We start from the raw sequence: 13,091 nt of genomic DNA, 5'->3' as shown, positions 1-13,091 counted from the left end.
AAGCTAAGCCTGTCAATGACTGACGGTGTGCTCAAGTCAAGGTAAACTAGTAGAGGAAGAATGGCCTTTGACCCCAGATTCTTGACCACTAAAGAGGATTCAAGCTGTGAAGTGGTTGTAACCTGCCATCAGACTTTTTGCAATTGGGGTGTGTATAAGCTTTTCAGGTTACATGTTTTTCTCTTTGGGGCGACAGGTAGCCGAGTGGTTAGAGCATTGGGCCAGTAACCGAAAGCAGACAAGGTAAAAATCAGCCGTTCTGCCGCTGAACAAGGCAGTTAACCCACTGTTCCCCAGTAGGCCGTCATTGTAAATAAGAACTTGTTCTTAACTGACTTGCCTAGTTAAATAAAGGTAAAAAATCTTATCAGTCAGTCATTCATGGTGTTGGCCCAGAGAGGGGCAAAATAAGTCACACACAATTGGACGATTGCTCTGACTAAGACACATATACAACAAAAGTAGTGGCATAACACAGATTCCATGACGTAAATACGAATAGCAGCAGCGGTATCCGTGTCACAGCTGGTCACGATGATATGCAATCTTCACTAGTCCCCGGCATTAAAACAAAGGCTAGTCCACCGTCCTCAGCACATTTGTACAGTGTAGAGAGAGAGCCTGAAACACACCCAGGCAAATGCACTTCTGTCTTAACGTTACTATGCAGGAGCTACAGCTGGGCTCCATTCTTCCTTCCACTGTATCTTGCAACGTCAGACGTTTTATCGTTAAGTTGCCCTTTTTAATGTAAATCTGATTTACTTACATTTTTTCTTCCAAATTCAAATACATAACTTTAAACAATACCCATTTAATTTAGCGTATTTCTATTACTTGATTATTGTATCAAACTTACCTTCAAGGTGAGGACAATCAGAGAGAGTGAGAGGAGTGTCAGAGGACAGAGGAGAGGAAAAAGTATTTTATGATTTGAGATGATAGATTTATGGATTGAAAGCCTCGTGTGAATGGCTCACTAAAATAGACCCCCTGCAACGCCTCTCCTAGTCCTGACATTTAACATTGACTAGAATGCATCGCTCTTTGTTCCCCAACCTAGTATACATCCGTTCCCAGATGATGTACATATAAAAGCTGTAAACAGTTCACACACTCAGTTACACACACAGTTACGCACGTTGCACACACGTATGTATACGCACACACACACACACACACACACACACACACACACACACACACACACACACACACACACACACACACACACACACACACACACACACACACACACACACACACACACACACACACACACACACAGTACCATGAAACTACTTCTGAATAATAAATAATTCTAACAAACTGGCAGAACAGTCTGATATCTAAGACCACCTGCTGTAAGACCATAAACATGGAACCATCATCTGATGCCAGTTTCTCTAGCAAAATAGATTCTTAGGCACAAGGTCCAGCTAGAAATCATTGCTCAGGGTCATGAGGGCTTCACACAGGGATGATTGGCTTGTATCATACTGTAAACAGAGATGCAGTGTAATAGAATACAATTAAAACGGAAATGCCTTTCAACACAGGTAATCCTTATGTGAAATACATAGAGCTGCACACCAAACACTGTTATAAAGATCAGCACCCCCACTGTTATAAAGATCACCACCACCACTGTTACAAAGATCACCACCGCCACTGTTACAAAGATAACCACCGCCACTGTTACAAAGATCACCACTACCACTGTTATAAAGATCACCACCACCACTGTTACAAAGATCACCACCACCACTGTTATAAAGATCACCACCGCCACTGTTATAAAGATCACCACCCCCACTGTTATAAAGATCACCACGCCCCTGTTACAAAGATCACCAATGCCACTGTTATAAAGATCACCACCGCCACTGTTATAAAGATCACCACCCCGACTGTTATAAAGATCACCACCACCACTGTTATAAAGATCACCACCCCCACTGTTATAAAGATCACCACCACTGTTATAAAGATCACCACCACCACTGTTATAAAGATCACCACCCCCACTGTTATAAAGATCAGCACCCCCACTGTTATAAAGATCACCACCCCCACTGTTATAAAGATCACCAATGCCACTGTTATAAAGATCACCACTTCCACTGTTATAAAGATCACCACCACCCCTGTTATAAAGATCACCACCACCCCTGTTATAAAGATCACCACCGCCCCTGTTATAAAGATCACCACCGCCCCTGTTATAAAGATCACCACCACCACTGTTATAAAGATCACCACCCCCACTGTTATAAAGATCACCACCCCCACTGTTATAAAGATCACCACCCCCACTGTTATAAAGATCACCACCCCCACTGTTATAAAGATCACCACCACTGTTATAAAGATCACCACCACCACTGTTATAAAGATCACCACCCCCACTGTTATAAAGATCAGCACCCCCACTGTTATAAAGATCACCACCCCCACTGTTATAAAGATCACCAACGCCACTGTTATAAAGATCACCACTTCCACTGTTATAAAGATCACCACCACCCCTGTTATAAAGATCACCACCACCCCTGTTATAAAGATCACCACCGCCCCTGTTATAAAGATCACCACCGCCCCTGTTATAAAGATCACCACCCCCACTGTTATAAAGATCACCACCCCCACTGTTATAAAGATCACCACCCCCACTGTTATAAAGATCACCACTTCCACTGTTATAAAGATCACCAACGCCACTGTTATAAAGATCACCACCCCCACTGTTATAAAGATCACCACCCCCACTGTTATAAAGATCACCACCCCGACTGTTATAAAGATCACCACCACCACTGTTATAAAGATCATCACCCCCACTGTTATAAAGATCACCACCACTGTTATAAAGATCACCACCCCCACTGTTATAAAGATCACCACCACTGTTATAAAGATCACCACCCCCACTGTTATAAATATCACCACCACCCCTGTTATAAAGATCACCACCCCCACTGTTATAAAGATCACCACCACTGTTATAAAGATCACCACCACCACTGTTATAAAGATCACCACCCCCACTGTTATAAAGATCACCACCGCCACTGTTATAAAGATCACCACCCCGACTGTTATAAAGATCACCACCACCACTGTTATAAAGATCATCACCCCCACTGTTATAAAGATCACCACCACTGTTATAAAGATCACCACCCCGACTGTTATAAAGATCACCACCACTGTTATAAAGATCACCACCACCACTGTTATAAAGATCACCACCCCACTGTTATAAAGATCAGCACCCCCACTGTTATAAAGATCACCACCCCCACTGTTATAAAGATCACCAACGCCACTGTTATAAAGATCACCAACGCCACTGTTATAAAGATCACCACCACCCCTGTTATAAAGATCACCACCACCCCTGTTATAAAGATCACCACCCCCACTGTTATAAAGATCACCACCTCCACTGTTATAAAGATCACCACCGCCCCTGTTATAAAGATCACCACCTCCACTGTTATAAAGATCACCACCGCCCCTGTTATAAAGATCACCAACACCCCTGTTATAAAGATCACCACCTCCACTGTTATAAAGATCACCACCGCCACTGTTATAAAGATCACCACCTCCACTGTTATAAAGATCACCACCGCCACTGTTATAAAGATCACCACCTCCACCCCCACTGTTATAAAGATCACCACCCCCACTGTTACAAAGATCACCACCGCCACTGTTACAAAGATCACCAACGCCACTGTTACAAAGATCACCAATGCCACTGTTATAAAGATCAGCACCCCCACTGTTATAAAGATCACCACCCCCACTGTTATAAAGATCACCAACGCCACTGTTATAAAGATCACCACTTCCACTGTTATAAAGATCACCACCACCCCTGTTATAAAGATCACCACCACCCCTGTTATAAAGATCACCACCGCCCCTGTTATAAAGATCACCACCGCCCCTGTTATAAAGATCACCACCCCCACTGTTATAAAGATCACCACCCCCACTGTTATAAAGATCACCACCCCCACTGTTATAAAGATCACCACTTCCACTGTTATAAAGATCACCAACGCCACTGTTATAAAGATCACCACCCCCACTGTTATAAAGATCACCACCCCCACTGTTATAAAGATCACCACCCCGACTGTTATAAAGATCACCACCACCACTGTTATAAAGATCACCACCCCCACTGTTATAAAGATCACCACCACTGTTATAAAGATCACCACCCCCACTGTTATAAAGATCACCACCACTGTTATAAAGATCACCACCCCCACTGTTATAAATATCACCACCACCCCTGTTATAAAGATCACCACCCCCACTGTTATAAAGATCACCACCACTGTTATAAAGATCACCACCACCACTGTTATAAAGATCACCACCCCCACTGTTATAAAGATCACCACCGCCACTGTTATAAAGATCACCACCCCGACTGTTATAAAGATCACCACCACCACTGTTATAAAGATCATCACCCCCACTGTTATAAAGATCACCACCACTGTTATAAAGATCACCACCCCGACTGTTATAAAGATCACCACCACTGTTATAAAGATCACCACCACCACTGTTATAAAGATCACCACCCCCACTGTTATAAAGATCACCACCACTGTTATAAAGATCACCACCACCACTGTTATAAAGATCACCACCCCCACTGTTATAAAGATCAGCACCCCACTGTTATAAAGATCACCACCCCCACTGTTATAAAGATCACCAATGCCACTGTTATAAAGATCACCACTTCCACTGTTATAAAGATCACCACCACCCCTGTTATAAAGATCACCACCACCCCTGTTATAAAGATCACCACCGCCCCTGTTATAAAGATCACCACCGCCCCTGTTATAAAGATCACCACCACCACTGTTATAAAGATCACCACCCCCACTGTTATAAAGATCACCACCCCCACTGTTATAAAGATCACCACCCCCACTGTTATAAAGATCACCACCCCCACTGTTATAAAGATCACCACCACTGTTATAAAGATCACCACCACCACTGTTATAAAGATCACCACCCCCCACTGTTATAAAGATCACCACCCCCACTGTTATAAAGATCACCAACGCCACTGTTATAAAGATCACCACCCCCACTGTTATAAAGATCACCAACGCCACTGTTATAAAGATCACCAACGCCACTGTTATAAAGATCACCACCACCCCTGTTATAAAGATCACCACCACCCCTGTTATAAAGATCACCACCCCCACTGTTATAAAGATCACCACCTCCACTGTTATAAAGATCACCACCGCCCCTGTTATAAAGATCACCACCTCCACTGTTATAAAGATCACCACCGCCCCTGTTATAAAGATCACCAACACCCCTGTTATAAAGATCACCACCTCCACTGTTATAAAGATCACCACCGCCACTGTTATAAAGATCACCACCTCCACTGTTATAAAGATCACCACCGCCACTGTTATAAAGATCACCACCTCCACCCCCACTGTTATAAAGATCACCACCCCCACTGTTACAAAGATCACCACCGCCACTGTTACAAAGATCACCAACGCCACTGTTACAAAGATCACCAATGCCACTGTTATAAAGATCAGCACCCCCACTGTTATAAAGATCACCACCCCCACTGTTATAAAGATCACCAACGCCACTGTTATAAAGATCACCACTTCCACTGTTATAAAGATCACCACCACCCCTGTTATAAAGATCACCACCACCCCTGTTATAAAGATCACCACCGCCCTGTTATAAAGATCACCACCGCCCTGTTATAAAGATCACCACCCCCACTGTTATAAAGATCACCACCCCCACTGTTATAAAGATCACCACCCCCACTGTTATAAAGATCACCACTTCCACTGTTATAAAGATCACCAACGCCACTGTTATAAAGATCACCACCCCCACTGTTATAAAGATCACCACCCCCACTGTTATAAAGATCACCACCCCGACTGTTATAAAGATCACCACCACCACTGTTATAAAGATCACCACCCCCACTGTTATAAAGATCACCACCACTGTTATAAAGATCACCACCCCCACTGTTATAAAGATCACCACCACTGTTATAAAGATCACCACCCCCACTGTTATAAATATCACCACCACCCCTGTTATAAAGATCACCACCCCCACTGTTATAAAGATCACCACCACTGTTATAAAGATCACCACCACCACTGTTATAAAGATCACCACCCCCACTGTTATAAAGATCACCACCGCCACTGTTATAAAGATCACCACCCCGACTGTTATAAAGATCACCACCACCACTGTTATAAAGATCATCACCCCCACTGTTATAAAGATCACCACCACTGTTATGAAGATCACCACCCCGACTGTTATAAAGATCACCACCACTGTTATAAAGATCACCACCACCACTGTTATAAAGATCACCACCCCCACTGTTATAAAGATCACCACCACTGTTATAAAGATCACCACCACCACTGTTATAAAGATCACCACCCCCACTGTTATAAAGATCAGCACCCCCACTGTTATAAAGATCACCACCCCCACTGTTATAAAGATCACCAATGCCACTGTTATAAAGATCACCACTTCCACTGTTATAAAGATCACCACCACCCCTGTTATAAAGATCACCACCACCCCTGTTATAAAGATCACCACCGCCCTGTTATAAAGATCACCACCGCCCCTGTTATAAAGATCACCACCACCACTGTTATAAAGATCACCACCCCCACTGTTATAAAGATCACCACCCCCACTGTTATAAAGATCACCACCCCCACTGTTATAAAGATCACCACCCCCACTGTTATAAAGATCACCACCACTGTTATAAAGATCACCACCACCACTGTTATAAAGATCACCACCACTGTTATAAAGATCAGCACCCCCACTGTTATAAAGATCACCAACGCCACTGTTATAAAGATCACCAACGCCCTTGTTATAAAGATCACCACTTCCACTGTTATAAAGATCACCACCACCCCTGTTATAAAGATCACCACCACCCCTGTTATAAAGATCACCACCGCCCCTGTTATAAAGATCACCACCGCCCTGTTATAAAGATCACCACCCCCACTGTTATAAAGATCACCACCCCCACTGTTATAAAGATCACCACCCCACTGTTATAAAGATCACCACTTCCACTGTTATAAAGATCACCAACGCCACTGTTATAAAGATCACCACCCCCACTGTTATAAAGATCACCACCCCCACTGTTATAAAGATCACCACCCCGACTGTTATAAAGATCACCACCACCACTGTTATAAAGATCACCAACTCCACTGTTATAAAGATCACCACCACTGTTATAAAGATCACCACCCCCACTGTTATAAAGATCACCACCACTGTTATAAAGATCACCACCCCCACTGTTATAAATATCACCACCACCACTGTTATAAAGATCACCACCCCCACTGTTATAAAGATCACCACCACTGTTATAAAGATCACCACCACCACTGTTATAAAGATCACCACCCCACTGTTATAAAGATCACCACCGCCACTGTTATAAAGATCACCACCCCGACTGTTATAAAGATCACCACCACCACTGTTATAAAGATCATCACCCCCACTGTTATAAAGATCACCACCACTGTTATAAAGATCACCACCCCGACTGTTATAAAGATCACCACCACTGTTATAAAGATCACCACCACCACTGTTATAAAGATCACCACCCCCACTGTTATAAAGATCAGCACCCCCACTGTTATAAAGATCACCACCCCCCACTGTTATAAAGATCACCAACGCCACTGTTATAAAGATCACCAACGCCACTGTTATAAAGATCACCACCACCCCTGTTATAAAGATCACCACCACCCTGTTATAAAGATCACCACCCCCACTGTTATAAAGATCACCACCTCCACTGTTATAAAGATCACCACTGCCCCTGTTATAAAGATCACCACCTCCACTGTTATAAAGATCACCACCGCCCCTGTTATAAAGATCACCAACACCCCTGTTATAAAGATCACCACCTCCACTGTTATAAAGATCACCACCGCCACTGTTATAAAGATCACCACCTCCACTGTTATAAAGATCACCACCGCCACTGTTATAAAGATCACCACCTCCACCCCCACTGTTATAAAGATCACCACCCCCACTGTTACAAAGATCACCACCGCCACTGTTACAAAGATCACCAACGCCACTGTTACAAAGATCACCAATGCCACTGTTATAAAGATCAGCACCCCCACTGTTATAAAGATCACCACCCCCACTGTTATAAAGATCACCAACGCCACTGTTATAAAGATCACCACTTCCACTGTTATAAAGATCACCACCACCCCTGTTATAAAGATCACCACCACCCCTGTTATAAAGATCACCACCGCCCCTGTTATAAAGATCACCACCGCCCCTGTTATAAAGATCACCACCCCCACTGTTATAAAGATCACCACCCCCACTGTTATAAAGATCACCACCCCCACTGTTATAAAGATCACCACTTCCACTGTTATAAAGATCACCAACGCCACTGTTATAAAGATCACCACCCCCACTGTTATAAAGATCACCACCCCCACTGTTATAAAGATCACCACCCCGACTGTTATAAAGATCACCACCACCACTGTTATAAAGATCACCACCCCCACTGTTATAAAGATCACCACCACTGTTATAAAGATCACCACCCCCACTGTTATAAAGATCACCACCACTGTTATAAAGATCACCACCCCCACTGTTATAAATATCACCACCACCCCTGTTATAAAGATCACCACCCCCACTGTTATAAAGATCACCACCACTGTTATAAAGATCACCACCACCACTGTTATAAAGATCACCACCCCCACTGTTATAAAGATCACCACCGCCACTGTTATAAAGATCACCACCCCGACTGTTATAAAGATCACCACCACCACTGTTATAAAGATCATCACCCCCACTGTTATAAAGATCACCACCACTGTTATAAAGATCACCACCCCGACTGTTATAAAGATCACCACCACTGTTATAAAGATCACCACCACCACTGTTATAAAGATCACCACCACCCCTGTTATAAAGATCACCACCACCCCTGTTATAAAGATCACCACCCCCACTGTTATAAAGATCACCACCTCCACTGTTATAAAGATCACCACCGCCCCTGTTATAAAGATCACCACCTCCACTGTTATAAAGATCACCACCGCCCCTGTTATAAAGATCACCAACACCCCTGTTATAAAGATCACCACCTCCACTGTTATAAAGATCACCACCGCCACTGTTATAAAGATCACCACCTCCACTGTTATAAAGATCACCACCGCCACTGTTATAAAGATCACCACCTCCACCCCCACTGTTATAAAGATCACCACCCCCACTGTTACAAAGATCACCACCGCCACTGTTACAAAGATCACCAACGCCACTGTTACAAAGATCACCAATGCCACTGTTATAAAGATCAGCACCCCCACTGTTATAAAGATCACCACCCCCACTGTTATAAAGATCACCAACGCCACTGTTATAAAGATCACCACTTCCACTGTTATAAAGATCACCACCACCCCTGTTATAAAGATCACCACCACCCCTGTTATAAAGATCACCACCGCCCCTGTTATAAAGATCACCACCGCCCTGTTATAAAGATCACCACCCCCACTGTTATAAAGATCACCACCCCACTGTTATAAAGATCACCACCCCCACTGTTATAAAGATCACCACTTCCACTGTTATAAAGATCACCAACGCCACTGTTATAAAGATCACCACCCCCACTGTTATAAAGATCACCACCCCCACTGTTATAAAGATCACCACCCCGACTGTTATAAAGATCACCACCACCACTGTTATAAAGATCACCACCCCCACTGTTATAAAGATCACCACCACTGTTATAAAGATCACCACCCCCACTGTTATAAAGATCACCACCACTGTTATAAAGATCACCACCCCACTGTTATAAATATCACCACCACCCCTGTTATAAAGATCACCACCCCCACTGTTATAAAGATCACCACCACTGTTATAAAGATCACCACCACCACTGTTATAAAGATCACCACCCCCACTGTTATAAAGATCACCACCGCCACTGTTATAAAGATCACCACCCCGACTGTTATAAAGATCACCACCACCACTGTTATAAAGATCATCACCCCACTGTTATAAAGATCACCACCACTGTTATAAAGATCACCACCCCGACTGTTATAAAGATCACCACCACTGTTATAAAGATCACCACCACCACTGTTATAAAGATCACCACCCCCACTGTTATAAAGATCAGCACCCCCACTGTTATAAAGATCACCACCCCCACTGTTATAAAGATCACCAACGCCACTGTTATAAAGATCACCAACGCCACTGTTATAAAGATCACCACCACCCCTGTTATAAAGATCACCACCACCCCTGTTATAAAGATCACCACCCCCACTGTTATAAAGATCACCACCTCCACTGTTATAAAGATCACCACCGCCCCTGTTATAAAAATCACCACCTCCACTGTTATAAAGATCACCAACGCCACTGTTATAAAGATCACCACCACCCCTGTTATAAAGATCACCACCACCCCTGTTATAAAGATCACCACCCCCACTGTTATAAAGATCACCACCTCCACTGTTATAAAGATCACCACCGCCCCTGTTATAAAGATCACCACCTCCACTGTTATAAAGATCACCACCGCCCTGTTATAAAGATCACCAACACCCCTGTTATAAAGATCACCACCTCCACTGTTATAAAGATCACCACCGCCACTGTTATAAAGATCACCACCTCCACTGTTATAAAAATCACCACCGCCACTGTTATAAAGATCACCACCTCCACCCCCACTGTTATAAAGATCACCACCCCCACTGTTACAAAGATCACCACCGCCACTGTTACAAAGATCACCAACGCCACTGTTACAAAGATCACCAATGCCACTGTTATAAAGATCAGCACCCCCACTGTTATAAAGATCACCACCCCCACTGTTATAAAGATCACCAACGCCACTGTTATAAAGATCACCACTTCCACTGTTATAAAGATCACCACCACCCCTGTTATAAAGATCACCACCACCCCTGTTATAAAGATCACCACCGCCCCTGTTATAAAGATCACCACCGCCCCTGTTATAAAGATCACCACCCCCACTGTTATAAAGATCACCACCCCCACTGTTATAAAGATCACCACCCCCACTGTTATAAAGATCACCACTTCCACTGTTATAAAGATCACCAACGCCACTGTTATAAAGATCACCACCGCCACTGTTATAAAGATCACCACCCCCACTGTTATAAAGATCACCACCCCGACTGTTATAAAGATCACCACCACCACTGTTATAAAGATCACCACCCCCACTGTTATAAAGATCACCACCACTGTTATAAAGATCACCACCCCCACTGTTATAAAGATCACCACCACTGTTATAAAGATCACCACCCCCACTGTTATAAATATCACCACCACCCCTGTTATAAAGATCACCACCCCCACTGTTATAAAGATCACCACCACTGTTATAAAGATCACCACCACCACTGTTATAAAGATCACCACCCCCACTGTTATAAAGATCACCACCGCCACTGTTATAAAGATCACCACCCCGACTGTTATAAAGATCACCACCACCACTGTTATAAAGATCATCACCCCCACTGTTATAAATATCACCACCACTGTTATAAAGATCACCACCCCGACTGTTATAAAGATCACCACCACTGTTATAAAGATCACCACCACCACTGTTATAAAGATCACCACCCCCACTGTTATAAAGATCAGCACCCCCACTGTTATAAAGATCACCACCCCCACTGTTATAAAGATCACCAACGCCACTGTTATAAAGATCACCAACGCCACTGTTATAAAGATCACCACCACCCCTGTTATAAAGATCACCACCACCCCTGTTATAAAGATCACCACCCCCACTGTTATAAAGATCACCACCTCCACTGTTATAAAGATCACCACCGCCCCTGTTATAAAGATCACCACCTCCACTGTTATAAAGATCACCACCGCCCCTGTTATAAAGATCACCAACACCACTGTTATAAAGATCACCACCTCCACTGTTATAAAGATCACCACCGCCACTGTTATAAAGATCACCACCTCCACTGTTATAAAGATCACCACCTCCACCCCCACTGTTATAAAGATCACCACCCCCACTGTTACAAAGATCACCACCGCCACTGTTACAAAGATCACCAACGCCACTGTTACAAAGATCACCAATGCCACTGTTATAAAGATCACCACCCCCACTGTTATAAAGATCACCACCCCCACTGTTATAAAGATTTACCCCCACTGTTACAAAGATCACCACCGCCACTGTTACAAAGATCACCAACGTCACTGTTACAAAGATCACCAACGCCACTGTTACAAAGATCACCAATGCCACTGTTATAAAGATCACCACCACTGTTATAAAGATCACCACCTCCACTGTTATAAAGATCACCACCACTGTTATAAAGATCACCACCACTGTTATAAAGATCACCACCACCACTGTTATAAAGATCACCACCCCCACTGTTATAAAGATCAGCACCCCCACTGTTATAATGATCACCACCCCCACTGTTATAAAGATCACCAACGCCACTGTTATAAAGATCACCACTTCCACTGTTATAAAGATCACCACCACCCCTGTTATAAAGATCACCACCACCCCTGTTATAAAGATCACCACCGCCCCTGTTATAAAGATCACCACCGCCCCTGTTATAAAGATCACCACCACCACTGTTATAAAGATCACCACCCCCACTGTTATAAAGATCACCACCCCCACTGTTATAAAGATCACCACCCCACTGTTATAAAGATCACCACCACTGTTATAAAGATCACCACCACCACTGTTATAAAGATCACCACCCCCCACTGTTATAAAGATCAGCACCCCCACTGTTATAAAGATCACCACCCCCACTGTTATAAAGATCACCAACGCCACTGTTATAAAGATCACC

This window comes from Oncorhynchus nerka, linkage group LG9a (genome assembly GCF_034236695.1).
Source record: "Oncorhynchus nerka isolate Pitt River linkage group LG9a, Oner_Uvic_2.0, whole genome shotgun sequence".
Taxonomy (NCBI): domain Eukaryota; kingdom Metazoa; phylum Chordata; class Actinopteri; order Salmoniformes; family Salmonidae; genus Oncorhynchus; species Oncorhynchus nerka.
The sequence above is the reverse complement of the archived record's forward strand: the minus strand, read 5'-3'. Positions refer to the sequence as shown.